Genomic DNA, 8,800 nt, shown 5'->3' with positions numbered 1-8,800 from the left:
TGGGCTGCAGCCTGAAGCCCTGAGCCCTCAGCTGCCAGTCCCTGTCTGAGACTCAGCTGTGCAGCAAAAAACAGATCTGAATCCCCAGCCAAGGTCTTGCACCACCTTGCACCATCCTGGTGTTACCCTCACATGGCTCTTCCCTGGAAGATTTGCATGATTTGTTTTGCATACATCTTCTACAGGTGCCAGGAGGATGGAGCCAGGCTCTGCTTGGTGATGCTGAGCAACAGGATGAGAAGCAAAAGGCAGTAATTGAAATGCAGGAAGTTCCACCTGAACATGAGGAAGAACAGGTTGCCCAGAGAGGTCATGAAGTCTCCCTCACTGAAATATTAAAAAAATATTTAAGAACTGTCTGGAGGCAATGCTGTTCAATGTGTAAGAGGATGAACCTGCTCGAGCAGGGAGGTTGGACCAGATGACCCACTGTGGTCCCTTCCAACCTGTCCCATTCTGTGATTCTATTTGTCTGCCCCTCTAAGACATCTGGGTGTTGCTTTGTTCTCCCCTCCATCAGCATCTCCTGACTGAAGGAACCTTCTGAAAACATCTAAACCAGATCAAGAGGAATGTGAATCCTCACTGGCTCTTCTTGCTTCCTCACTACTCAAACATCCTTAGAGCAAGTTGGCAAAACCACAGAAGAGATAATTAATTGCACATTCTCATGTGCACAGCAGATGCTAGTAATTTGTTCAGTGTAAAACAAAACGGCAACACTAAAAAAAAAAAAAAAAAAAAAAAAAAAAAAAGTCCTGCATCTGTTTATGGAAAAGAACCTAACCTGCCTGAAAATATTATTTTTCTTTAAGGGGAATGAATAAAGCCAATCCTAAATCATTTTTTTAACTCCCTGGGAAAGCATCTCAGCAATTTATATTCAGAAATTCATTGGAAATTGCTGAGGCATCAGCAGCACTACCTAACAAAAACAATCCTAACATTTCATGAAAGTGTGTAGGTGGAAAGATGCAGATACTGTACAGCACAATTAATTTCTCCAAGCAGTAAAATGACCCATGTTTCATAAGGGTCAGATTGAAAAAGTTAGGAAATGTCGCTCTGCAAACCCTGAAAATTGTATTATGATGAGGCAGTTTATTCTGTGGTTGCCAGAACAAATTGAAAGTTATGCATTGATAAAACTGCCCTGACAAATAAGAGCTCAGCTCCTGTGTAATCACAGCAGTGAGTATTTACATCTACCAGCAGGTCCCAGATGAGTCTGGGGTTATTATTTTGGGTAACAGAAGAACACCACATTATCACAGAATGGGTTTTTGGTTTGGAAGGGACTTTGAAGGCCATCTAGTCCAACCCCGTGCAGGGACATTTCCCACTAGATCAGGTTGCTCAAAGCCCTAATCCAGCCTGACTTTGAATTATTATCACCATTTTAAAAGCTAAGGAAACTGAAGCACGACAAGATGAAGGAACTTGCCCAAAATCACCCAAGGCCAGTAGCACAGCCAGAAAACAAGTCTCTTAGAAACCCGTTTTCTGGGACAGTGTTCCCTCTGGGAAGCAGTTTGGCTTCCTGTTGCCTCCAACAAGGCTCTCTGCCACGCTGAGAACACTCACAGGCCAGCCTTGCCAAGGTGTAAACCTCAGCACCAACAAAGGACCTTCCAAAACCTGCAGTAGACCACCTGCAGCAGATGGAGATTCATGGACCTGCATGTTTGCCTGCTGGGTGAACGAGGAGAAGTTGGACATGGGTGTCCAGAATTTCACCCTGAAGATCACAAACTCTGAACACCCACTAGGACTCAGGGCAGCAGTAGCAGTCACACAATAGCCTGAAGCCTGCAACAGGAGAACCCACTGTCACATTCCTGGAAGAGTCACAGATTGATGCAGAATGATTGGATTGGGAATCTGCTCTTAGATCTTCTTGTGCCACCCATTCTCCAGGCTGAGCCTCTCAGGGGAATGCCCCAGCCCAATCACCTCTCCCATTTCAAGGCCTGGGGCACTTCAGAAACATGAAGAAGACATGGTTGTTCCCCAACACAAAAGGGAAGAGCCCTGATTTGTCCTGGCCCACAAACATCTCTGTGCATGCAATCCATTTTCTCCAGATCCATCCACCACCCCACCATCCCAGTTACTATGCAGCAGCCAGATTAGTGTGAAGCATGTTTCCCTCCAGGATGAGCAATTCATCTCTCCTTGGCAGCCTCTCAGCTCCTGCAAAAACACTTTGTTCAGGCCTGCAGGGCTGAGAGTTTGAAGAAATGTTACTTCAGCTCCAGCACAGCCCAGTAAATGTGATTTGTGCCATTGCTGGTAAAAGGCCATGAGCTTTCTACTGCCCTGACAGTGCAAGAGCTCAGGGCATGCTAATACAGGAGGAAATGCACTAAAAATACCACCATTTTGTGACATTTGGGTAATTGGTTTTATGAAGGGCTATAACTAAACACAGTTCAGGCAGCAGTTTGTGCAACCTTGCAAGAGTGGTGGCAGGCAATCAGGGAGAAAAAGTGTCACTGCCACCCTTGCTCTAAACACCACCAAATTTGTGTAAACATCCCCAAAACCTCATTTTCCATCCCTCACAGCCTGAGATGTCCCTTCAAACAAGGTGTTATTTTGATACACAGATGGCTTCTGTCTTGGGAGCTACTGGTACCTGCGCTGAGCTCTGCCTTGCAAAGGAAAGAGTGGCTTAGGAAAATCAAGTAACCAGACACCATCCTTAGACATCTTTCATTTTCAAAACTGTTAGGTTTTGGTATAGTCTGAAGGTGTTATCCACTTTTTATGTTACTCCATAAAAATAAAAACTGAGCATACCAGCAAAACTGACCTATAAAAATAGCCCTAAACTCATCAAAAGTAAGACATAATGATAAAAGTCAATTTACTCCTGAGATTAACTAAAATTAGTGAGGTAAGTGTTCTCTGAGATCTCAAAATCCTCAGAAAATGGTAGCTGGTAAACAAATCCAGATAAAAAGGACAAAAACCTCACACCTGAGTGTGAAGAAACTTTTCCAGAGTTAGCTCTGACCAAGGATTGAACCATTCTGTACTAAGCACAGAAACCAAAAGGCATCCTTCAATCTCACTGTTATTTTCTCCTTAAATTGAAGAGTAGGAATTAATAATCATGAGTTTGTCTGTGCTCTTACTGAAGATTTTTTTTCCAAACCCAGTAACTGAGGACTGAGATGCAGCTGAAGACAGGCATCACTACAAACTTTCTGCTATTCAGCAGCTGCTCAGCAGCTCTCCAGTAGCTTTTTGCCTCCAGAGAAGGAAGAGATTTAGCCTTCCACCACCCCAAGCAAGCATTGAAGAGAAGGGATCTTGAGCAGAGCTCTCTGGGGACTCCAAAAAGGAAAAAGGTTTTCTGAACAGCCCACAGGAAGGCTTGGAAGGGACATCCTGGCTTCCCCAGACACTGTCCTCATAACACCACAGCTAGCACTGCATCATGCTATTAAGAGCCCCCATCCTTTACTCAACACTTTGTTTTCACTCACATCCACCTCATTAAACTCTGGCTGTTAGCAGAAAACAAGAAATTTAGCCATGCCTGACCTGGGCACAGGCAGGACTATCCCCAGCCAAGCACTCCCAATTAATATTTGCACCTTCCCAATCTTCATAATTTGATAAGAGACAATTTGCAGTTTTCCCAGCCTTGCATCAAAGTGGGGACTTTCACCTTCACAGGGAATGAGCTCTTAATTGATGGCACAGCATTCTAGAAGTGAGCAAGCAAGCAGCAAGCACAAAAAAAAAAAACCAAAAACCCAACCTGATTTTCATTTCTTCTGCACAAGGATCCCAATTATGCCATATATCACACAATTTACATTGCCACAACACAGCCTCTTATATCTGCCAGCTATTTAATATCAGTCCACCTTTAAAAAAAAAGACTTACAGAAAATGAGATGCTTTCTTTATGCTGATGCAGTTAAGGGAGCTAATTCCAAAGCAAACAAGATTTATGCAAGTCAATAGATTGAGGGGTCCAGAAGCCAACTGGCTCTTGCTCCATATTGATAATCCATGGGACAGTCCCAGGAATTTACATAAACTGGACTCTCTAAATCTCATCTAATTTCCTAGGGTTTGGAGGATATTTACCACTGATTTCAGAAGTGCACATACAACTTTTGCTGGCTTTGCACATGGCCCTGAAACATGTTTGGGGCAGCATAAAGTCAGTTTCCCACTTGGTGCTAGTTTGCCAGTATTAAATGCCACTGAGATCAAAAGACAGGAGTTTCAGTGTCTGCAGGCACTGGTTTACCTGCCCATTGTAGGGTGTGCCTGTGTTCAGGAGCTCCAATATTTACAAGCAGGGCACGTGTCAGCAGCTGTTTTTGGGAAGGCCATGCCCTACAAAAACACAATAAGTTGCATTTCAATTAGACCAGAGGTCTGAAGAGTCACTAAATTAATCTGTCCTTAATCTATTATAACATCCAGTTTTTGCATCTTTTCTTATGGCAGCATACTGAAAAACAGCTGATTAAAGTTAATATTTTCCTATCTGATCCTGAAGAGCTAAAATTTAAGGAGATTATCTTCAGTGTAACATTTTCAGCAGAAATCTGCAGAAGCCCCAAATACAATTTGTTAGTTGCTGGGTTAGACTGCTTCTCCAGGCACATGCCAAGTACAAAGGTAGTGGAGGATCAGTGGCCAAGGATGCTCATATTTCAATATCCCAATTCCCACACCTGCTTACACAGCCTCAGGATTTCTGTTTGAAGGGACACAACTGACAGAAGCTCTCCAACTGTTCCCATCACATCTGATCTACTGAGAAAAACACATTTGCTATTACAGAGTGAATAGAAATCCCATAGCAACAAAACCAACCTTTATCACGATCTCAGTGAACATTGTAAACACTCCTCCACCTAGGGGCAGATGCATTTGGGGTTGCTCATTGGACTTACATAAACAATTCTCTTCAGAAGCAGGACAAGAAGATGGGGGAAAATTAAGAGTAACTTCCTTCAGTTTGCATAACACCTAGACACAACTGAGAGGTGTCTGTTGGCAGTGGAAATACCCAAGCAAAGAGCTTAAAAAATGGGTGCTGATCCTGCAAGAAAGTACCTGTTGTAGGCATCCAGGATTGTGAGGGGATGATTGATGTAGTCCCTCCCCTCAGCCCCCTGACTGACCAGGGGACACTGCTCTAGTGTCCTTCTGCCCAGGTGAGCAAAGCAGGCTCCAGGCAGGCTGGATTAGACCTTCCTCCAGCAGGCACCTGGAAGTAGATGGATGATTAATTTCTGGGATAAGGAGCAGGGCTGTGGCAGATGCTTGGCCCTGCCTTCCTTTTGCTGAGGGTGCAAAACTGGCTTGTCTTCCATTCCTGTGCATCTCCTCTAAGATGCTGACCCCCTGTGGAAAGATTTTTATATTACATGTACAAGGCTACAGGAGCTGAGAAAGGAAGGCTTTACTTAGTCCCACATATCTGGGGGACCCAGGGACCATTTTTCCATGCTGGAAATTCAACCAAGACTGTTACTTGCCCTGCTCCTCCCTACTAACCACACCATGTGCAGCAGGAGTGTCTTTTTCTCTCTTCCAGTCCTGGGATGGAATGGTCAGACACCTATGTACCAGGAAGACTTGTGAAACTGTATCTTCCACAAGATAATACAAATGCCTCAGTAAAATGCAAATACTACTGATTAAGTCCAGGGAAGAGCAGCCCAGAGGGACATCTGACAACATCTGCAGCTAAAGTGCTGGTTTCAGATGCCATCACACAGCATCTTCCCCAAAGGTAGGGGCTCCCTCAACATTTCCTGTAAAAATAAAACTAAATATATAAACCTTACTTGCCTCTGTCAGTATATCAGAGCAAGGTCCAGCAGAACGCAACCAAAACACATCAGTCTGAGGTCAATGTTTAATTTCACACTCACTGCTCACTGTCACTATTTGCCAATCGAACTGGCTCTGTTAATAGATGGAGGATGCTCAGTGGAGCATCTGAAAGCCTGTTAGGCATTTTTTCTCCCACCTCTCCCCTCTCATCATCAGCTGAGAAACTCTGCAGTTAGCACTAAGCTGACAGAGAAAAATTTGGTTTACAGCAGGTCTCTTCCCTGATGGATCTGACCCTTACAGATCACTTGTCCCTAGTATCTGAATTCCTTGCCTTCCTAGCATAAGAAACTGCAAGAAATGTTTCCTACATTTGGAAAGCAGTTTACAAGAGCACAGAACAAGTAAGTTTCTTGTCAGTTCTCCAATTTCCTACCAAACTGAGATCCCAGACAGTTTTGCTCATGCAAGCAGCTGGGCAAAAAGTGTGTCAGAGCTGTAGAAACATCATGTTTCATTATTCTCTCAGCATCTCACAGAAGGAATCATTTCCACTGAACCATCTGGAGTGTGCAGCAGACACTGCAAATGTTAGATTAAATAGGATAAACATTTCCATCTATGTTATCTGGCTATCACAGAAAGCAGTGAAAAGACCTGCTGTTCAGCAAGAAAAAGCAAGTAATTAAAAAAATCTGTCGCCATCTTAACCAGTTGTGTGGATTTTATCAAGGGGAGGTCAGTGTAATTAGCCAACCTGCCCAGCCCAGCCATGCTGAGAGGCCCAAAACTAATTTCATTTTATAGGTTATGGCTTGTCTTGAGAGAAGCCTCTTCCTGAAAAGTTCCCACATATCTCTTCTGGAACGATCTCTGACACCCCCCCAAGCTCACCAGACTGTGATTCTGCACAAATAGAGCTTGGGACATCCAATGTCACCCAGGTGAGCTGCACCATGGTATCTGAAGAGCATCTGTCCCACTGGCTCTGGACATGCTCAGAACTGCACAGCTGCATTTGCAAACCAACGTCACCCTCAAAGCCCAGCCATTTTCTTCTCCAGCCTCCTCCTGCTTTTAGCCAGTTCTGGCACCTGGAGATAGTAATTTTTCTCCAGGGATGTCAGGGTTTCCCTTCTTGGCCCCATAAGAAGGGGAAAAACCCCACTACTCACCAGTACAGATGGAGAGACCACCTAGGACAAGGGAGAGGGGCATGCTTAGTGTAAGCATCACTATTTCACTGAAACTCTTCTTTTGCTAGCTTTTATACTCAAGATATAAAATTCATTCCCTGACCTGGCCTAAGTCCAAATTTCTTCTGCAGCTGGATGCTGAAAAGAGGTGGAGTTGGCAGGGCACAAGATATGAAGTTTCTCAGCTCATGGAGAAGAAAAGACAGTGCCTCCCAGCAAGGCATGAGACAGTGAGGGCATCATGAGCCATTGGGGATCTTCTCCAGCTGGAAACAGGGAAAGGTTTTCCCCATCATCATCCCTATGCTCACACACACCCACATCTGCCTCCAGAAACCTTAAAAATAGCATCCAGCACACACCCCAATGCCCATCCACCAGCTTATCATGGGGATGAGCAGCTAAGCTTCTCCTTTTCTTCCCTGCTGCAAAATGCTACCAGCAGGAGCCCTCCAGCTCATGGAGGCTGGGCAATGCCCTGTGAGCGAGCAATGACACACAAGGGAGGCTTTAGCATGTGTCACCTCAAGCCCTGGGTCCTGCCCCAGGATCTGCTGTCCCAGTGAGCCATGACTCATGCCAGAAAGTCAGCAGGGAGACAGCAGAAGGGATTTGTACTGTGCAGCCTGCAGGTTTGCTGCTCTTCTTACTCAAGAAGAGTCCTCCTCACCCTTCCTCACCCAGCTGGGACAATGCTGTGCAGAGAGGAGAAACAGGCAGCTGCCCTCCCACCTTCCCACCTGCAGGCCACCACCAAAGCTGAGTGACAAGAGTCATGGAAAGGCTCAGCATTGCCAGCAGTGATCCAATTTAGGACACCTTCTTACTCAACCCTGCAGAAATAATGTCCAGGTGACCATTGCATCCCACAAGGAAAGGAACATGAAGTCTTCCTTCTCCCATGTCAAGAGAGAGCACCAAGAGTCAAAATTGAATGGGTGTTTGATGGGTAAATTTGACCTTCTGAGGGAACCATACTAGGGATTCTAAGGCACTGCATGTTAACAATGAATACAAACCACCAGGCATCTTTAAACACTCACTAAGGAATACATCCTGAGTGCATTCATGTCAGCAACACCACTTGGTGGCCCAGACAGAGGGCTGCAGAGTGACTCAAATCCTTACATGGCTATTTCCTTCCATAATTGCAGGAAATTGCCATTTCAGCTGTGTGCACAAGGAAGTGTCCATACCTGGCAGGAGTGCTGATAGAGCTTCAAGAATCTCAAAAAAAACCTGCAGGGGTATGACCCAGGGAGCAGCATCAGCAGGTGCTGGGAGCCACTGGTCCCTGTGAGCACAGGCCTGCAAGTGCAGGTATTGCTAAGGACAGCAACTTCTCACACAGTTGGCCCTAAATCTGTCCCTGAGAACCAGAACCAGGAAAAAGCCCTAAGTTTGAGCTGCAGCAGCAGCAAAGCTCTGACACTACTAAGTTTCAGAAAGAATGTCCCCAGAACTGATACAGCAGATGCAAGCAAAGGGAGAGACTACAAGAAACAAGCACTTCTCTCATCACCTGTTAACATCTGACACCAACATTTGAAAAAGCCAGGCAGAGAATGCAGCTAAAAATGAGGGCTTGGTGTTCAGCTGGCCCAGTGCACTGCCAGCCAGCTAAGCAGAAAGACCTGAGAAGAAAAATGCACTTGGCAGAGGAACTGCCACTAATGCTCTTAGCCTATTGCAAATGCAAAGTAACACAGCCCACAGCGGAAGGTGTTTAAATTAGGTCAGGCTTTTTTTGGCACTTCTCCAGGTGGGATAATCACTAAGGCTGACAC

The sequence above is a fragment of the Oenanthe melanoleuca genome, chromosome 3, assembly GCF_029582105.1.
Source record: "Oenanthe melanoleuca isolate GR-GAL-2019-014 chromosome 3, OMel1.0, whole genome shotgun sequence".
NCBI classification, from domain to species: domain Eukaryota; kingdom Metazoa; phylum Chordata; class Aves; order Passeriformes; family Muscicapidae; genus Oenanthe; species Oenanthe melanoleuca.
The sequence above is the reverse complement of the archived record's forward strand: the minus strand, read 5'-3'. Positions refer to the sequence as shown.